This window comes from Ochlerotatus camptorhynchus, unplaced genomic scaffold, assembly GCF_037179485.1.
Source record: "Ochlerotatus camptorhynchus isolate MF236.1 unplaced genomic scaffold, CSIRO-AGI_Acam_v1.1 ptg000276l, whole genome shotgun sequence".
Taxonomy (NCBI): domain Eukaryota; kingdom Metazoa; phylum Arthropoda; class Insecta; order Diptera; family Culicidae; genus Ochlerotatus; species Ochlerotatus camptorhynchus.
Genome location: NW_027040765.1, coordinates 2,151,597 through 2,173,495, shown reverse-complemented (window position 1 = coordinate 2,173,495; position 21,899 = coordinate 2,151,597). Strand labels below are relative to the sequence as shown.

Sequence of the window (21,899 nt, the reverse complement as noted above, 5' to 3'; positions counted from 1 at the left end):
CCCGAATTGGTGGTTAGGCGCTTCTTATGGTTATTTTTTATGCGGGAAATGAACAACATCGGTCAGATTGTTGAACCTCTGACGGGATTTGAGTAGGTCCTTCTCAGATTTGGGTAGTTTATAATTAGAGTGTTGTGTGCAGTCAAAATGGATTCTTCCGACGAAGAGTTTTTTGCTTCTACAAGTAAGTACATTTGTGGATGAATAAGGAGAGTTTTTGCGGTTCACCGCATCAACAGAAAGAGAACAATAAATGGAGAGTTTAACCGACTATACCCTGATCTTCGTAAATATCCGGAGAAATTCCGTTCTTACACTCGGACGGACATGTCAACTTTTGACCTTATTGCTGGATATGATAAAGATGAAAAACTGGACAAATTTCAATAAAGAACCAATCTTGCCTTGCGAACGTTTCATTGTAACACTGAGGTAAGGAAGTGTTTTCAATAAATAGCAAATAACATAATTTATAAATACCTGTTTAAGTATTTTTCTGTAGATATCTAGCAACCGGATCATCATTCACCACTCTATAGGATTTTCTTTTCGAATGGGTCGATCAACTGTTGCCGCCCGTACCCAAGATCGTAACTGTGTCCGGAATATGAATATTTTAACGCAAGATTTTCTAGGGCGAGGAAATGCGTTGAATGCGCTTTCGGCATCATAAACGCTAAATGGAGAAGTTTATGCAAGCCAATTGAAACAATGTCGGAATTTGCTGATGACATAGTGAAAGCAGTTTGCATCCTGCACAATATCATAAATGACCATGAAGGAGTTGAAGCGCAGTTGGAGAAAGCTGCCGTATTTACAAACATGGCCAATAACAAGAACGTAACCAACTTCAACAAGGTTTCCACGAAAACAGGCAGTGTCGTACGAAATTACTTCCCTTCCGAAGGAAGGCGTGATCAGAGATGTTATGCCTCAGAACATCCCGGTGGCGCCGACTGGGATTGAACCCAGACCTGCTGGGGTGTGAGGTAATCACACTTACGACACCACCGGCGCCGCTTGACATGGAATTTGTGAGCTAAAACAAAATCTGAAAAACTGAAATATGTTTTATTTGAATACAGGCATTAAATGTAATTAACAGGTAAATGAAAATAAACCTCACTGTTGTGATAGTGCACTGGAAATCGGCGAAGTGATTATTATCTTGCAGATGAAATTACTGTAGGGTATTGATCTGCAGCATCAATCTGTTCGTCCGGGTCCTGAATAGTAACAATTACAGCTTGGCTCTGAAAATGTGGAGAGCTATGGTATCCAGATCCATCATGTGAGCGAGGAGTTCTTCCAACCATTTCGGTAATTTCGCACTGGAGTTTACTGAAATTTACTGAAGTTGCAGCTCCATGTACACCGAGGCTCTGGTTCGGATCGTTCAGGAAACGGTTTTTCTGGTACACATGTTCCTGTCCATCCGAAACAATAACTTCTCCTCTGGCTTCAACTTCCTAACATGGGGCAGCAAACTTTTAAAAAAAACTACAAGGGACAGCCCAATGGGGTTGTACGCAATGGTGACGTAAGACTACGTGGTCTTATATAATAAATCTTATTTGTTAACTGCAGCAGGAGTTTGTGTTTTGTGTAGGAATAGGAATTTGAGCGGGGTTCTCTCTGTTTATACTCTTTTGTATGACGCGTTTGACATAGATGGCCCACAGCGACTCACGAAGAGATACTGATTCCTATCAAAAGCAGTGCAGCTTCTTCCTCCTTCTATGGATACTCATGTGGGCTGCAGCTCGCTGCTTGCAGGGAGCCTTTCGTTGTGTACTGGAGAACAATGTCAACGCCACGTGCCGAAAACACTGCTGCTGCTGACACCGCCGACTGGACACCACCACTCACGGTGATTGGAACCACCACTCACCACGCGGTGATTGAATAAACACCGTATGGTGAGACCGGATGAAATTCAACTTTGAAATCTGTGTAAGGGAAGTCGCTTTTCGCAAGCAATCTGTGATAATTTTAACTATCATAACAACAGTTTCACATTCGTGCAATTTTCAATAGCAACATTTTGAAAAATGACTAATTCTTATAATTAACAGATGCGAAATATTTCTGATCGATTGGTGTTAAAATTATTGAAATTGGTTCAGAGGCAGCTGAGTTATTAACGTTCAAAATCTTTCATAATTTTGTTACATATTCCATTTTTGGTTTTCACAAAGTGTACCCTCATATAGAAATCACAGACGTAGTCCTGCGTCAAAATGCCTCGTCTTTGTCATCATCAGTGTTGGCTTTGCGTACCGTAAAACGGGGTAACATTGATAGTTTTTTAAAGTATATTTTAAATAATTTTTACAGCAATGAATATTTTTCAAATTTTATATTTTTAAAACAGGTACTGAGGATCCAAGAGTCAATTCGTTTGTGATATGTTTAACGGAAATTAAAGTATATGAACTATTTTTTTTAGTTTTGTGACCGAACTTCAGTTTTTTGATTTGGAGTTACTTTGATAATGCTCGATAAATGTAGAAAAAAAATGGGTGAAACTCAAACAATTTAGTTCTTTAAATATGAAACTTTGAATGAGTATATAATCAGAAAACATCATAAGCAATAAGAATACAAAATTTGTGATGGCTATATTGGAAATACATTTCATAAGTGATGGTTTGAGTGATTTTTCAAACAGGCGAAAAACACGAAAATTTTATTTTAATATGGTTGTAAAATATGTAACAAATATACACCATATCAACGGAAATGCTTTAAGCTACAATATGGAACCAATGTTTCTAATTTGGAAAAAGTGCAGCGAGTAAATTTAATCTTTACATTATACTATCAAAGTTACCCGCATTATCAAAGATATCCCGTTTTACGGTACTTTCTTTTCTAACAGCTTCAACTTGCGTGTTTCGACGTCGATCAATTCGACAGTGAGCATTCATAAGGGCGTATACGCGATGATCGATTCTCTTCATCGATTTTCTCTTTTCTTAATAACTCGCTAGATTTAACGTTTGTCGGTGCGTTTGTTGTTGCTTTTGAAAGCCAATACAACCTATTACAATTCTACATTGAACAAATTCTACAAAATTGTTTCGCTTAGCTGTAGCAATGCAAAGAGAAAAACGATGAAGAGAATCGATCTTCGCGTATACGCCCTTATGCATGCTCACTGTCGAATTGATGTTGCAGACCTCTTTTACCAGGTCTGGGTTGTGGACGTGCACACTTAGATTATTTTGCCGAGATGGGCACCACCGAGCAGATCAGCAAGCTATTTTGCTGGATCTCAGTGAAAAATTTGTCGAGATTCAGTTAACAAACTGGAATTTTGCCGAGATCTCGGCTAACAAACACAAATTTTGCTGAGATCTCAGTAAAAATAAATGCCGAGCCTGCTCGGTGGTGCCAATCTCCGCAAAAAAAATCTAAGTATGTGGGATCGCTTCATCAACATCAGATTAATCCGAGACTTCAAGCAACTGATTCGATTCGTCAGCAGTATTCTCTGTTGTCACTTGCTGCACGTCATTATCATTCAAAGATTCCATCGTCTCGGAGCTATCAACTTGAAGATTGCTTCCGGATTTTCTTGGTATCATTTGACCCTTAAGAAACAGCATGGATTTGAAATGTGGCCAAGCGGTGTAAGTCTCGTAGTTATTTGGTCCTGGGTCTCCTGATCTATTTTCGGGAACTTTTCTCCACTCTTTCCCGAAATAATCCCGTAATGACTTCCACTTTTTCTTGCAAGCTTCCGCTGAAGAACAGTAAAGAAACATAAGATTTCCGCACCCAGATATTGCAATTTGCTTTTAACTTACTTGTAACATCGTTTCCAAATTCGGTGGAAACCTAGCGCCAGAGCTTGTCCACCAACGTTCTGATCCGGTATTGCTTCAACGTTTTATCCCACACTGGCTTTTTTGCGAAAACTAGCGAAATTAGTGTTTCTGAGTCGATATCCATTTTAATATCAATCAAATAGCAGTCTCTCCGTTTGCTTGCGTAAACACTTTGAGGAATGTCCAAGGTGGTCAGATATTTTTTTTTTCTTCATAAACGTTAGCTTATGAAAAGTTCCATCAGTATAGACCTTTTGACGTTTAATCGGCGCACACTACTGCACCATTTAAATCGAACGAGTGCGAGCAAGAGGGAAACAGATTAGTGGGAAAACAAACCGTGCATTCATCCATGTGTGCTAGATAGAGAAAGACGACTAAACGTCAAAAAGGTCTATATTTATCGTTAAGAGCATCTCCACCACGGCCTCCAAACGGGGCTTTATCTTTGTTTCGGCAACCCAATGACCCCCACCGCGGGGTGCTAAATGGGTCTACAAAATAGCGAAAAAACCGTGAACGCACGCCCGGGTAGCAGTGGGTTATCAAAGTGTGGACCGAGTTTAGCAATTAACATTTAACATTTAAAATTAACATCTAACATTTTTAAAACTACCATCCAACATATGGCATTTAACATTCAGCATTTCACATTTAACATTAAACATTTTGCATTTCAAATTAACCAATTTAATATTTAAAATTTAACATTTAACATTTAAAATTTCAAATTTAACATTTAAAATTTTACATTAAGCATTTATCATTAAGCATACATACTTGCAAAATGTTAAAATTAACATTTAACATTTAGCATTTAGCATTTAACATTTAACATTGACAATTTACATTTAACATCTAACATAGAACATTTAACATGTAACATTTAACAATTAACATTTAACATTAAACAATAAACATTTAACATGTAACATTTCAAATTTTACATGTTACATTCAACATGAAATATTTAACATTAAATATTTAACATGAAATATTTAACATGTAACATTTAACATGTCACATGTAACATTCAGCATTTAGCATTCATCATTTAGCAATTAACACTAAGCATTTTGTTACTGTTGAGATTATTTAACCTAGATTTTGTAACATATTAATTAAATGTTTGTTTGTTAGTAGGTTTGTAAAGTAAATAATTATAAATGTTAGTAAATGTTAATGCTAAAAATTGATAAATACTCCGGAGTAGCTAATAATAAGGATATAATTTGTTAACACACTTCACACCACAACACACACTACACAACAGTATGAAGTGAGCCAAAAAAGGGAAAACAAGAGTTGCCACAGATACCGGGACTGGACACGTCAAAAAGGGAACATGAACAAAGGGTATGGAAAAATGAGGATCAAGCTACCGGGTAATAACTAGATAAGCGTCCTTCTTATCCAGAGCTTCGAAGCGTTAAGTTTGTTATCCTATAAAAAGCAGAGATAAAGTTGAAGATAAAGAGAGAAGTTCATTTGAAATCACCGTTACCTAATTAGGTTAGAAAGTGAAATAAGAATCAGGTATGGAGTAAAAGGACATAGCACAAAACAGAATAAAGTTGAAAAATACCCGGTAGCCCTCCTAATACCCACCCTGGGACGTTCTTTCCTTAGGACCCATTATTAATCGCCTGAATTGTCCAGCAAGTTATCCGCCATTCCGGCGTGCGATTGGATTGCTAGCGCCAACGTCTGAAGGAGTGTGATCCGCCAATCCGGTGTACGATCCGTCCCTCTTGAATTCGGCGTAGGCATTACCCCGAGCGTCAAGGCAAAGGCGACCTTCCCGCATTTCGTGCTTGCATCCGGCCGCATCGTGAGACACTACCCACATACACACACACAGTAAGTCGAAATAAAAAGCTAATTAACAAGAGAGAAAGTGCTTTCAATTCCTTGATCGAACAATCCTACCTACAGTCCGAACAATCCTACCTGACCTCTTTCATGCTTGTGCTAAAGCCAGTAAAATAAAGAGGTTGTTGTAGAACCCACCCTCAGTGATCCCCGTTGGCTAGACCAGGGATCGAGGGCTTAGCGAAGTGGTCCGTCTGACCGCTTTTAACAATTTTTAATTTTACATTTGAAATTTAGAATTTAATATGTAGCATTTAACATAAAACAATTAACATTTAACAGTTACCATTTATCATCAGGCTTGCAATTTCAGTGTTCACTCGGCTGTCGACAGAAGCAGACCACTCTCAATGTGTGTCACGCGATCATTGTGTGGTTCTCCTCATTGTTCTTCATCAGCAGTTCTTTCAGTCAATGCATCGTCGGCTTTGGAAAGCAACCGTTTCGTGATGAATATGTGAGTGCTGACCTCGTTTTGCGTTCATTGCTGCAAAAGAAGCGCTCTGACCCCCGTTGGCGAATCTGCCATACAATGAAACCACTGGAAGCGGCTCCCGTTCTGGTGGAGGAGGCTTTTTGGATAGCGGAAGATAAAGTGTTTATTGTGTTGTACCCAGAGCGTCCCAATATCAGCTTCAATCGACCAAATCGATGCGACGAAGCGACTGCTGGCTTTCTATTTCTGTTAAAGTCGAACAGCTTCACAGCATTCTAGAACCTCAGTCGGCGTGCACAAACAAATGTTCAATCACTTGTCTCTCCTTCTCCCGTCGCTCCATTGGTCTTCCTTTCAAGCTTCGGTGAAACGGATGAGCGAAAGAGCGCTCGACTTTGATAGTTTTTTCTTTCATGAAACACATCAACAGAGGTTTAATGACGTATATGACGGAAAATGAAATAACAAATTTAAAGCATTTCTCACGTGAAAACACTTGAAGATTACACGTAATATTTTTAATTTATGTTTCATCCATATATTCATCTAAAAAAAAATGATCGAAAACGGGACATAACGCATTTTAAACAAATTAAAAGAGCGGTGATAGAGTGTTCGTGAAAGGGGATTGAAAGCCATAATGAGGTTTCGTTTAACTAGAAAATCGACGTTAGTTACATTGAAAGCGATGAGCAAAGCAACGACGAGAAGTTCCACAGCCAGCCTTTCATTCTAAGCGTCCTGCTTTTTTATTTTCGTTTCTTGCTGATAGTCTAGCTAGACGTTATAGACATGAAGCGTCGAACACGTATGTATGAGATAAACAAAACACGAGTTCATTTTAGAGCTTCGAAAATGTAGAGCCCTGGTTGTACCTTTTGACTATAGTTTTAAGATGTTTTTGTATAGTGAATAAGAATCCTCGGCTCTGTAGAGTTAATTCGGTTGAGCCTTATCAAATAAATTAATAAACAATCTGACTTGCAATTTCTCAGCTAAAATGCTAGTTTTCGTAATTATGAAACTATGGGATACTATAATGATAATTTTTATTTGTAAGAAGCAAGAAGAGGTGGTAAAGTTTGTGTATGACGCATAAAATTTGTCGATTTTGCTTTCAAAAGGTCACAATTAGCGATTTTATGATCGCTGATTGCTCGCTCATCGCGTTGCTCATCGTTACAGCTAATCGCTATTGTGACCCTCTGAAAGCTTAATGACAGGTTTTATGTGTCATACACACACTTTACCTTCTCTTTTTGCATCTTGTAAATAAGAATTATCATTAAAACATCTAACAGCTTCATAAATCCGAAAAATAGCATTTTAGCTGTAATGAGCATTTGCAAGCTTGTTTATCATTTAACAATTTCTTATTAACAGATTGTTTAATCTTTAACATGTAACATTTAATAAAATAACAATGACGGCTATATTTAAAATGTACTTAAACTTCTAGACGTCCGATCTACCGATGCTATTTATAACGTGCGTTATAATTTTGCGTGCACGCGCGTGAAAACACTTCAAGGAGTGCTTTGACGCTATTGCTGATGCATCGCAACGCGTTTACTATGACAGGTGTAAGCGTTTCACCAAGCACGCTTCGCTAAACGCGTTACTATATCATCGGCCTAAGTTCATATGCAGGAACGTCGCTTACAGATTACAGATTATATCTCGAGAATATTTACTTATAGAAGCATACTCTAGATAGTGCTGGAATAAGGGCGTAACAGCTTTTGTAAACAATGACTTCTCTCGATGATTTCTAGGAATTCAAGGCACGCTCACACAAACCAATATCGGGTAGGGGAAGTCTTACCCTACCTGATGGTAATGTTGCTTTGACTTTCAAGACATCATCGAAAGAAGTCATTGTTTACAAAAGCTGTTACGCCCTAATTCCAGCTCTATCTTGATATGTTTTATTTGAAAAAAATATCGCACAACATTTTGGACTTAGACCCCTTGCGCCACCTCTAAATGTTATCGAAAAAGGCTAAATGTTTTAAATGTTTCTTAATTATTTGTTTATTTATTTGATGTTTGCATCAACAGACTAGCAATAGTCCCAATGATGTGTTGTAAAAAAATACAGATTATACAGCCTACATATACTACAGTTACAAACGAAAATAACTAGGAAAGCATTTTCAAATTACTAAAAATTTATAAGTCTTAAATTTTACACTTAGCTGTTGGGCATCAAGCGCCTTTGGTCATCCAAAAAGGGCAGAGAATCTTCGGCGAAGCATATTCCGTGTCAAGTGGAAATCGAACATCGACGCTTCTCGGTTGCGCAGAAGCTAGCTGAGCGACAAGTACCCAAAGTTACTGTCAATTGGCGCTCCGTGAGGTATGAACGAAACCATCTCAAAAGATTTCTACCGATCCCTAGCCTACCGCAATTCCGTGGTTCAGCTTATCGAAGGCTGCCGTAAGATCTGTGAAGATAACGTCCGTTTGGGTCCGAGCAATCAAACTGTCTGTGATGTAAGACGTTAGGCACAGCAGGTTCGTAGTTGTGGAAAGCCCAGTTATGAATCCGTGTTGATCTATACTTAGATATTGCTTGCAATGCGCATTGAGTTACTCTATGACAACCAATACAGCACTCAGCGACGTGATTCCCCGGTAGTTGCTTACGTTAACATATCCGCAGTCTTCCAGCAAGACGGAGGAATGATGCCGCTGGAAAGAGAGATCGGATCCAGCCTTAGCTGGAGTCTTAAGTTTAGATGCTGCTTTAGAAATCGTATCTGTATTGGCTTCGACAACGCTGAGCGTTGACCAAAGGAACATTACTGGCCGCGAAAGTAATTAGATTAGCGGAGAGTTGCTCGTCTTCAAACACACTAGCAAATTTGACTGAGAACAGGTTGCAAATGTCTTGTTGATTGCCAGCAGTTTCATCATTAAAAATCATGAAAGAGGGTAAGTCGACTTCCCTGCGTTGCTATTTTACAAAGTTCCAGAAGGATTTAGGGTGTGATTTTAGCCACCGTTGATAGCGTTTAAAACAAAGACGACTTAACCGCTTATACTCGTGGTTGAGTCTGAGATAGTAGCATTTCAGCGGCAGTGTACGGAATTTATTAAATCTTCTGAGAGGAGCCTTCTTAGTTCTTTTCAACGAGCGAAGATCTTTCGTCATCCACGGGACGCGACAGTCGATATGGATGATCTTTTTGGAAACGTGCCTGTCAATGACATATGCCAAGACCTGAGAAAAGGTTTGTGTAGCAATGTTGACGTCTACAGGATCTAGGATATTTTCCCAATCTAGGTTAGACAACACATGGACAATACTGCGATGGTCAGCTCTACGGAAGTCATATGACACAGCGTTTGGAGTGCTGATGAAATCATGGACAATATTATTTTCGATCACGATCCTTGACTAAAGGTTCGGGTACCGTGCACTGAACCAATTTGACATATTCCTGTTATGTGGAAATCTAATAAATTTGCGCTATAAGATAATCCATTGAAAATGATATGATTGAAAATGTGTCAGGTAAATTCTATATGAATATCTGATGCATTTACAATGCTGATAATTTGGTAACTTTTATGTGATCGTCATATGATAAATGAAAATCAGTCAAATTATAATAATTAACTGAAATGGATTTGAAACCCATAAGCATAAGCTTTACGTTTCACCACAATATAATATATGTGTCATAAATCAATCGAAGTAAAGTTTATGTGAAAATCACATGAAATTTACTTCTTCTTTTGACACATATATTTAATCGATTTCTAAAAATAAATCGAAAAATAAACATCAGGCAGTGGGAGCTTTCACAGTTGTGTCTTTTTTTTATTGTAGCTGATTTGGGATTCGATCAAGAACTGTTGAGGTGTGATGCTTTCGGTTTCTGCGCTCGATTCCACTGGGCCACGGCTGACTTCAAGATTGAGCTCGTTCAATTAGCATGAAGTAAGAACAGCTCTCCCGACATGGAATGTAGTGCAACTTTATGCTCGTTTTGCTAGAGTGAAGACAAATAGCACTGACAAGTTTATGTTCCGTTTCGGTGGTGTCGTTTGTTCAAATCTTTCTTAATGCGCCTGTGTGCAATAAAACAACGACTAAATTATATGAGTTGATGGAACTGGTTCATGAAGTTCGAGTACTAGGGCTGGAATCTGAATTAGCTGTGTAGAAGGCTTACAATTAGAATCACAGCAAAGTAAATATTGCAATAGAATAATTTTTTTTCAATCTCAATACATTCTTTTCCGGAACCCCTTATCTTATGAAACAATAACAAACAAAGATTATTCAATACAGTATCATTGTTGTTAGCAATATTTACAATATCAACAATCATTTTAATGAGTGTACGACTTGGTGTACGATAACATCGTTGAAAATTGTTTCAATAATTTATGAAGAGCAATCATGTAAGATGTATTTTATTTTGAGCGATATTCATCCCAGAAAAACATGCCAAAACAAATGTTTGCTGTTGGATTTCTTAAAAGGCAAATCTATATGACTATATAATGATTGGGATAAATCTGTTTACAATCTTTAAACCTCAAAAATCAAAGGAAGCTATTCCAATGAGATATGAGATATACATGTTTTCCTATACTGCAAAGTTAAATGACAGTCCAATAGTTTCTACATGTCTGTTTACACGTGACATATCAACAAACGTCAAAAATCGTTAAAAGCAATTTCAATAAAATATACATGATTATCTTATAAGATATATCTTTTAGTGAGCAATATTCATCATGAAAACAGGTATATTGTACTGAATTATCTAATAATGCAAACTTATATGATTTTCCATTACTTTCTAGATGTCTGTTCCCACATATATCAACATGACATATCAACAATTTTTCACCATGAAATATATCAGACAATATTCATATACTTTTTACCTATCGCTAACCACGTTCGAAGCCAAGTTCGAAGCAAAGTATTATCAAGTACAAAGTATGTGAAATTACGATAGAAATCATTCCATATCGCAGTCATAGTTTTAAAGTGATAATACAATGGAATCTATCAATCATCACATAGAATGAATAAATCTGCTGACATTGCTATGTTATAAGATGGATCCAGTAAACGGTACATGTCGATTTGTTTCAGTGTGGAGAGGAAAGGAGCTGTATCACGAGCACTCACCAAGCAGAGATCCAGGGTGCGGTTGTTTTCATTCAACAGGCCATTGATTTGTGACAGAATTGCGGTACTATAACTGTAAAGAAAACTGGGAACACGGTTTGGGCCAAATACCGGTCTAGTGTAAAAAATATATAGCTGGTATTGAAACGGATCGAGGAATAGTAAAAATCAAAACAAAGGAAGACAGAAGTAGCTTTCGGGATAGAATTTGGATTTTTTAGTTTTTGCTGAAATTAAGTGAATTAAACATTGAAACTTGTGTGCAGTGCCTTTATTAAAAACCGATCGATAAAACTAGTGACTAACAGCGTGAGGGGCCTCATAGCCTAGTCAGTAAAGGCACGGTATTACCAAGCCGGAGGCGGCGGGTTCGATTCCCGGTCCGGTCGAGGGAATCTTTCGGGTTGGAAATTTTCTCGACTTCCCTGGGCATAAGAGTATCATTGTGCTTGCCACACAATATACAAATTCATGCATTGGTATTGGCATCGAAAGCTCTCAATTAATAACTGTGGAAGTGCATTTAGAACACTAAGTTGAGAGCACGCAATAAGCTAATATGCTCTAAGCAATAAGCTTGAAATGCGAATAAGAAGAAGAAGAAGAAGACTAACAGCGTGGGCAGACGTCACACTAGAATTGTAAGTAATTTATACAAGGAACGTGTTCGATGTTGTTGCTTAACATAATTAAATTAACAATCGTAGATACTGATTGTGGAACAAAACAGGAAAATAACACTCGTTGCACGAAGGTGAAGAAAAACTATCAATTGTGAGTAGAAAATATTATAAGGAAATCCAGATTAAATGAATAATTAAACAATTTGCAGTTTGAGCTGTATTTAACGCTGCTACAAAAACGGTGGTGCATTTCTTTCAAAAGTATTCCGAACAATAACCATAGAGATAACTAGTAGGTCCCGAATAAACGTGCTCAACTTTTTGACTCAGCTCTGGTACATTCTTGGGTCCCAAGCTAATCGATGCACCCCTCGAAGCATGGGAAAATCCACAAACCCCTCATTTTATCAGTCAAACTTTCATAGAGAATCAAAACAAACATAGTGTAGTCATAGAATTTCGACTAGAGTGAGGTACGTTAATTGATTTGCTTGGGACCAATAGGCTAGTCAAGTAGTGAGCCAATTTCAAATCGATAGTTTCGTATTGATTGTTGCTATAACTGTCCAGGAGCTGGATGGTTCCTACGTGGAAAGATGAACGCTCGTGATCAGGACAAAAGAAACCACTATGGGTTGGAGTCCATGCAATGTCCGGTAGGTTAAAATCGCCAAGAACAATAACTTCGTCGGAAGGGCCTGCTTTGTCTGAATCGACCAAGACGGATCGACAATGTGCGTCAATAAGCTCCAAGCCACGGGTTCGGCCAGATAAATAAATCGTTATGTTCGATTTCCACTGTTCGGGAACAATGGAAGGTTCAGCGTGTAGTTGCATTTGGGAGCTGGTAGATGTCACTTGACGGAGGAATGATATTCGAGTAGGGCCGCTGGAAACCAAGATACTTTCAGGCGAAATATATTCGTCGGTTGATCATACTTGCCAATAACAGGAATGTGGAAGACCCGTTCTCCCATCTCAAACGCAGGGCCGGGACGACTACTGGTCGCTGGCAGGAGGGGATCGACTGCGATGAGCGAAATAGGGGCGTCCTCAGGGCAGACGGTAAGAATGCGTCCCGGAGTGCAGTTGACTGTGATGGCTCCATGTTGCCGACTGACAGATGTTTGAGGTGAGTTGAAGGCACTGGAATTATGATCATCATCAGGCAGTGAAAGTTCGCTATTAAGTGTGTACTTACCTAATATAGCAAGCTGGGAGACCCTCAATCCACATCTAAACTCAGGGCCAGGACGACTTTGATAAACGCTGGCTGCAATAAGGTGATCCAAGAGACGTTTCTCAGTGGAACTGACAGCTAGAAATCAAGAGTATGTGAGTGATCTGGTGTTAATGATGCTGAATGTAAACATAAACAAAGCAGAAATTCATATGAGAGTGAACTGTCAGTTCTACTGTGATCTGTCAAAAGTTCTTGGTAAACAAAAAAGTCAGCTGATCGCAACTGTCTCGTGGACAGCCTAATAGGCGCGACTAATTTAGAGGAACTGGGGACTCCCAAAATGCTTTCTACGGTGCGTCCTGGTAGAGAAGTAATTTGGCTCAAGAGATTTTCAGAAGGCGTCAGGCGAAAATTAATCCCAATTATCATTTTCTACTTATGAAAACATATCCACGAAATAATCCCCACCCTAACCTCACACTAATTATTAATTTCAACGAAGGAAATGAAGTTTAGCTGAATTGAATGTAATCTATGAATAAATTTATAAATTTCGCGTGAAATTCAGGAATTCCTCGAAACGAAAATGTTATTCCCGGGAAACCCTACTCGGAATGTCTACCTGCTCTGAATCGATCAGAAAAGCGATCAAAACGTCAATCGCATAGCTACACACTTGAAACGAAAGAAGGAGGGCAAACGGTTGACGAGAAAGGCAAACAAAGCGGGTTCGCATGTCGTGATTTAAATAATTATAATCACCCACAATTATTAGCTTAATTTTCAACAATTGTCAAAACACGCAATCGCGTAGTTTTGGTAAGCGAGTGTGGTGGAGAAGGTGGAGGAGGAGTGTTGAACATTGGACGTTTTAGCGTACAATTTAGTTTGTTTTACTGGTCGGCAAGAGAGTTTGAAGGTTATCCCGCGCTGATTCTGACATTTGAACATGGGTTGGGTTACATTTGGTGGTAACAGCATTGCATGCAAAGTAGCAACTTTCTAGCAGCAGCAGCAGCAGCAACAGAGGGAAGGTCTGCAGGGACGGAGAGGTTCCGCCAAGCGTAGCCATTTCGTAATTGAGCGACAAGCAACCGGCAATTTGAAATCATAGTTGGCTTGGGCATTGTCACGCGCAAAACGAAAACGAACAGCGCCATCTATTCGGTGGATTGCTTTCTTTGTGCACATGATTGGATCGAGGAAAGAAAAATAAATGTTTACTTTTGGTTTTAATCGATTATAATGGTAGATGGTCAAGATAAACCATTTTTGCTTCCTGGCGTGAATGGCAAACTGCCGTCTGCGTGATTTCCACCATAGTGGGTGTTCTATATCTCGATATTCCTACCTATCTTGATTATTTGAGCAGTTCCTTCGGATTCCAATACATCCAGCCTCTACACGCTAAGATGCACATACCTCAAAGTCGGTAAAGAATACCTAGATATCGGTAAAAATTAGAATCGAAGAAAGTGTACATACCTTAATTATCGATAATCATGGAATATTTTCCAAAAACTAACGTTAAAAATGTCCCAATTTATAGTAAAAAATAGTCTATTTAAAAAAATTATCGTTATTTTAGGTAACCGTAGCTTAGAATGTAGACATATTCGTTAAGGCCAAGCGCAATGTGGGCGGAAGCGGAACGGAAACGAAAAGGCATCAAGATGCCTAATCGAAGCCGATTTGGTTCTAACTAGTTTTCAATCCGACAAGTAGGCTTACTCAGATCGGGCTTTTCCGCTGCCACTACCGTTCCGCTTCCGCTGTCATTAAGCTTAGGCCTTTTAAGATGTCAGCAAATTTTGACAGATGAATATTAAGCATAAAGCTAAAACTGGCCATGTGACACCATATTTTCAAATCTGTAGTTATAAAACAGATAATGTAAATATTAAAAAATATTCCATGCGATTTGACAGATAGCAAAACGTCATTACCATGTTCAAATCATTTCCACCTGCTGGTCGATCGCCACTTAAATTCATCAATATTCAGTGGTAGAACAATTTTCTAAGAATCCGGTCAATTCTCCCACTATGCGACTATCTATAATCACAAAAATTTACACAACTCGCTCATTGCCGTTACATTTTCAGCTGACCGCCACCGGTGGCATTCGGTACAAGAAATCTTTCAAGATTACAGCCCAGGATAAGAACCGGACCCGCTCACGTTTCCTTCTGCTTGCCCCTTTGCCCATAGATTCCTTGTTTCGTCCTTTGCTCTATACCGGATCAAATTGATTGAGTGAAAGTACGCGTGTTTCCTCGGGTGCGACGAAGCGATACGGTCGGTACCTACCTTGGACAAAGTTTCCATCCAGGTCACAACAATCCACGTGCTGGGTTCCGGGGTCCGGCGGGGTAAGCCGAGTGGCAGCAACATTGTTGTGCTGTGGTGAAGACTAATTAAAATTATTAACTATGACATGGGCGAACATGAAACTTCGCCGGTACGGCGTCCTTAATTTTCTCCATTTCAGACCACTTATCAGCGGGCACGGTTGGTCAGTGGTTGAACTCCCTGCGGGCTTGAGGAATGTTTCCTTTCGAGTAATTTTATCGCAATCAACTGCGAGAAACCAGAGCGCAAGGTGGATTTCTTTCCTCTTTTCGGTAGAAATGAGACGAGAACGAGACGGGAAATTACACTGCTTCGATTGGACTCATTTATATCCGGCAATGGCCATGGGTCACTATAATTAGACGGTCATTAGGGACCTTAAACCGATCGATTAGATGCCCATAAGTTTTCCAGGTAATCGTGTTGAACTTATAGTAGGCGGGGATAAGTTTTAGATGATTCGAGAGGTTTGGCACACAGCCTACTGCGATTGCAGCTGCTTCAAAGCGACGTAGCCATGTGCAAATGTCACTCAAGTAGCCTCCTGCGTTCTTGATGGTCGTAAAGCGAATCCCAGTTCATGAATGTAAATTACGTCAATTTTTCCACGACGATACGACCCAGAACCCTGCCGATCGATTATTAAATGCATGCATTCAAATTGGATTCCGATACGTCTCAAACGGCTCCATTTCGGTCAATGTACGGCAAAGCAATCAAAATATTTAAATCACTCTCCGAAACAATTTCGCCAGCAGATCGATTCGATGATGGAGCGAAAAGAGACACCGACCAATTGACATCCACACGCATCAATGTCCATTCAGCCGAAAAAGTCCCAATCCCGATATTCAAATTGTCGAAATGGCTTCTGATTCCGGAGGTCACACAACCAGGTGCCGCCTGCTTCATCATTCGCTTCGGCATCATGGCTGGTATGGAAAATTCATGACATGGGACTCACGCGCTACGTCCTCTTCCCCCATCGTCGACGACGTCGTTGTAAGTGATGTGAAAAATACAATATAGTAATTTTCACACTTCCTCCTCGTCAAAATAAAGCCATAAACCATTTGGCACACACAAATTGCCATCATCATCGTCGCCATTCGGAAGATAGCAATCTTCTGTCAACCCGAAGGGTCCGGATGTAATTCTGGCAAAGTAGATATAGATATAAGGCTAGGATGGATGCTGGAGGCGGAGAGGATGGAAATATGCAGTCATAAAACCGAAACGAACGCGGGCGCAGCAAAATATTCTCAGTCCATGAATACTTGATTAGCCGGGGGAATTGACGTTTCGACAACATGAAGGATGGTGTGACAATTCTAGCTCGATCCTGGGCTGCTACATGCATAGAAAACTCGGTTGCAGTCAGCCATGAAAATTTTCCTCGCGTTCTGTTGCTGGCAGCTCTAGTCAATCTGTCAGTCAGACCCTGACTATACCTAACCTTTACCATTATAGAAACAGATAGAGCAGGCAGACAACAATAAAGGAGGCGGGGAGGGCGATGCAATTAAGTATTGGTTTATAATAGATTCTAATTACCGGGTGCCCGGTGTAAAGACTTCCAGCGCTAAGAACGCTTCGTGCTCCCAGCAGGGAATTAATGAATGGGCATTTTACTAGTATACAAATGTACGCAGCAAGTGGCGCTAGAAAAAGGAGCCTTTTTCGAATGTTTCAAACGAGAGAAGCCGATATAAGGTTATAATTTATGGCATTTCCCTCCTTCCATGTTCGTCCGCCATCTCCGCCACCTCCGCCACACGTCGTCATTATATGGGATGCTTCCCACATCCTATCGCACAAAAAAAAGGTGGAAACTCGCCTTTCATTCATAAAAAATGAGAAGCAGGAAAACAGCAACAAACTTCTAAAACAGGATCGTTGAGAGATCCTTTTATTCTAGGCTTTGTGGTTTTGGCAAGCTTGCACAAACGCAGACAATACCTACGCATTTTCCTAATCTTAAATTGCTAGTTTTGAAAGCCACTCCTCCCAACAATGATTGCGGTTTATAGGAGCTACCTCAAGGGATAATAGATTGGCTCGGTTGGATGGAAAGGAAGGTGGAAATTAAATGACGATTTTTCTTCAATGAAATGTTCTCCATGGTGGGATGTAACTTCGATGGCACACATGGTAAATTAGGCGCAGATCGCTCGCGTCAGGTGGCCGCTTCAGTCCATTACATGATTGAAGAGTAGGGTGCTTCATTTTGAAAAAAAAATAATGAATTTCTGATAGGCCAATTTAGTTATAGTTCAATCACAGACAAACAGACATAACACATTGAATATTTCTCACTGTAAAACATCGTCGCTAAAACATTACCGCCATCTGTTGAGTACACTGTGGTGGGTAGTACGCTGAACAGATGGCGGTAGTGTGTAAACGTCAAACTCAAGGGAAATGACTATGCGCGCCACAGGTGGCGGTACTACCAACTACGATACTTTTAAATTGATTGTTAAATGCTTGTTCGATGAATAACCTGCGAGTGTTATGTCTGTTTGTCTGTGGTTCAATTCTGAGCCCCAAAATATGAGCCTGTGCAAAAAATGGTAAAGATTGATGAAGACTTATAGCGAATTCGTTTATTATTCAGTTAAAACCTGGATCGGGTATCAAGATTGGGTCTGCTTGTTTTCTGACAAAAGTCAGTTTGCTCGTTTGTTTTTAAAACCTAGCTCAGGTTGAGGTTCACACTGACAAAAAGTTCGGTTTCGCACTGGGTTGGAACTGGTGTTAACCCCGATAATAAACGAATTCGCTATTAGGGGTCGTACCAATGATTTGTATCCCGGTTTGTATGGAGATTTCGGTGAATTAGTATGGGAAATTATTGATTTACAATATAAACGTTGACAATGTCATGACGGTTGTCATGACAATGATCAATAAGCCTGTTGTTGTTGTGATGAAATTTGCGTTGTTTTCTCGCGTGTTTGTTTGTAATCTCAATTCATTTGCCAATTCTCGATGAACATTTCAAATGGTCCTATCTGCTTTGATCGATTCTCTTCATCGACTTTCTCTTTTCATAACCACTGCTATGCAAAAAGATTTCGCGCTAATTCTACCACGTGGTTTGAGTGGTTTGATAAAGGAGGTTCTTATCTAGCGTCCAACGTCAAATACAACAGGGAAAGGTTTTGTAGCTGAGTTATTGACGAAAGAGAAAGTCGATGAAGAGAATCGATCAATGCAGATAGGACCTTTTGAAATGTTTATCTAGAATTCACCCTATTTTGTCATGTTTTCACATTGAATGTGTCTCGATGAACAATTCAAAAGATCCTATCTGCTTTGGGGGTCTCTTATCACCGTCACTTCACCTGATGATCACTTCACTGGAGCGATTATGAGTGTCACTTGAGACACTTTTTTGTCACTTGGTGACGGAGTCACGTCACTGTCACTATGACAAAAAAGTGAAGTGATGGGACGGTGATAATAGACCTCCGCGGATTGATTAAATACGTCAAAAACGCGAAAAGGCCTCCACCAAATAGCGAGTCTCCGCTGTAGGTTGTGTGAACAGAATATTACGGGAACATCCATAAATGGCATAGCATATTTTTGAACAATTTATTTTGCTATACCTAATACAAGGCCGGTCACAACTTGAGACGCTCCCTCCCTCATCAAAAACTACGTCATTTGTGCATGTTCCCTCAAACCGTTTTTAATTTCGTCGATCTCAAACCTGGATTGACAATAGAAAAGGGTTCATCAACATTTGTTAACAAGTCGTTCTAAAGCGCTTTACTCTCAAAGTGAAAGCCTCCTCACAAACCAACACCACAGACCAACAGACATAACTCTTAAAGAATAGAACGTGCAAAAATTGGTCGACAAAAAAATCGTTTCTTTCAGTCAAAATTCATATCACAAAAATCTTCTTATTTTTCTTTTGGTAGTTCAATTCATATATTTAAAGGAAAAAATGTAAGTTTATTCATTTGGTTTGCCAAATCCAAACTGCCGTGCCTTCCGCCTAACCCCTTAAGGCCCAAACGCAATGTGGACGGAAGCGGAACGGAAACGGCAAGTTTGACAGTTGTCCCAAATGACATCAAGATGCCTAACCGAAGTCGATTTGGTTCCAACAAGTTTTCAATCCGACAAGTTGGCTTACTCAGATCGGGCTTTTCTGCTGCCGTTGCCGTTCCGCTTCAGCTGTCATTGCGCTTGGGCCTTTATTAAGATTAAATTTTGCACAGTGTTCTCATCGACCTTAGTCGCCGCCGAACGCCAGTTAGATTTAAACTGCTGTTCGTTTTCCATGGATTTATTAGTTTTTTTGAGATTCCATTTGACCAAGGTCCAATACCGTTCGATAGGGCGGAGTTCTGGGCTGTTGGGAGGGTTGTGGTCTTTGGATACCACAACTACGTTGTTCGCATCGTACTACTCGATTGCATTTTTCCCATAGTGGCAGCTCGCCAAGTCCAGCCAGAACCGCACAGGTCTATTATGCTGCTTGAGGAATGGTAGCAGCCAGTTTTCCAGGCACTCCTGGACGTAGATCTCTTGATTGATGGTTTCCGTAGTCATAAAAATGACACTTTTTAGACCACACGTGCATGTAGCCTGCCAGACGAGATATTTTTTCGAGAACTTCGATAGTTTGCTGGTTTTGAAAATTTCAGCCAGCTTCCCTTCTCCTGATGCGGTATAAAACTCCTGTCCCGGAAACTGTTTGAAATCCGGCTTCACTTGTTTCGTCGTCCATGACGACACAGTCGAACTTTGTGAGCAGATTCGTATACAGCTTTCGGGACCACTGCTTTGCCGACGTGTTTTGTTTGTAATCTCGGTTCGCCACCTTCACCTTCTTAAACGTCGACAACCCGGCTCGTTTCTTGGCCTGCTGCACAGTAGTATGGGAGACATTGAGCTTGCCAACGACGTCCTGGATATAGAGGTTAGGATTCCGACGTTAGGATTTTACCACCACCTTCTTCGTCGTCGCTGCCACGTCCGGATTAGGATTGCCGCCGCTTCCAGGCTTCCTGTCGGTCAACAGACGCTCCCTGAACACTTTTAAAAACGTTTGTCACGGTCGATTTGGCCACATCCAGCAATTTTGCCAACGTGGCGTGTGAGAACGTCGGATTCTCTTGCTGCGCGAGCAAAATTTTGACACGCTGCTCCTCTTGCTTGGACGTCATTTTGAAAACTGGAGAGCAAATGGTGAAAACTCATCATAGCAACCAATTTTTTCGCGTTCCAGACTTTAGAAGGAAATTCTCAAGGAAATTCTTCAAAAATATCGTCAAGCGTATTGTGCATGCACATTCTCAAGCATTGGTTTGCAACCGGAGCATCCCTCGTTCATGTATATTTTTTTTTTCACAAATGCTTTTCCCTCGATCTGTCAACACACCAGCTGTGTTGAATAAACAATAAAATGAAAACAGATGCAAGTCAGTGATGTCGGTTTGTTTGTTTAGTATGTTTAGTACGATATTTCTTTTGCTGAAAACAAGTTTTCAAACGTGGTATTGCATCACAAGGATGTTACTGACACTACATTTGATCAATACTCTTAATGAGAGCTCCCCGAAACGAGCAGGGGTTTTACGCTCGCTAGAACCTCTAGGCTCGTATTGTGTGTTGAATGCATACAGCCAAAGGCAATACGTAAACAACGATATTGAATACGTTCCAATTTGATTAGCTGGCTTTTTCTTGCCAAGAGGAAGCAAAAAGAGCCATACTCAAGAACTGAAAAAATAGTCGTTTTATATAAGTTAATTAGGTCTTCCGGGTGAGCACCCTACCATGTCCCGGAAATTGATCGTAGAAAGTTGATCAGCGTTACTTTTTGTCACTTAGTGACGTGACAAGAAAGTGAGGTGACGTGACGGTGATAATAGGCCCCCAGATTTCGCGTTATTTTTGCAACATGTTTGATAAAGGAGATTCTTCATCCCAAACATCAAATTCAACAGAGATTTTTAAGGCAGCTGAGCTATTAACGAAAGAGAACGTCGATGGAGAGAATCGATCAAAGCCGATAGGACTTGAATTGTTCGTCTAGAGTTCTATATAGATACATCTTTCTTGATATGCTGTAAAACTGATCGTAACACCAATAGGCTTTTTGGACCTTGCGATAACAACAACATAGTAATATTAACATTTGCACAAGCAAAGTTAGAGCGATATAATTGATGTTTTAAATTCTTCCATAGTAATTTCCAAGCAAATTTTAAACCTTTGGCGCGACCTCTAAACCTTCATCAATCGTTATATTTTTTTTGCACAGGTTCATATTTTGGGGTTATGAATCGGTTCATCCACAGGTTCATATTATGAATTATGAATCCAGCCTATCAGAAAGTCATCATTATTTTTCAAAATGAAGCGCCCCATTGAAGGGCTTAAGAACTTAAGTGGACCCTACACGATTGCTGTTATTGAC

General features: G+C 39.8%; 1 protein-coding gene and 1 pseudogene across 2 annotated transcripts in view; one reads left to right on the top strand and one right to left on the bottom strand.

The window, feature by feature from the left end:
- The window catches only part of LOC135706245 (surfeit locus protein 4 homolog), a 219,217-nt gene that overhangs the window by 178,872 nt on the left and 18,446 nt on the right, over window positions 1–21,899 (top strand). The gene's annotated exons all lie outside the window — the stretch shown is intronic.
- LOC135706255 (uncharacterized) lies at window positions 534–3,957 on the bottom strand (annotated as a pseudogene).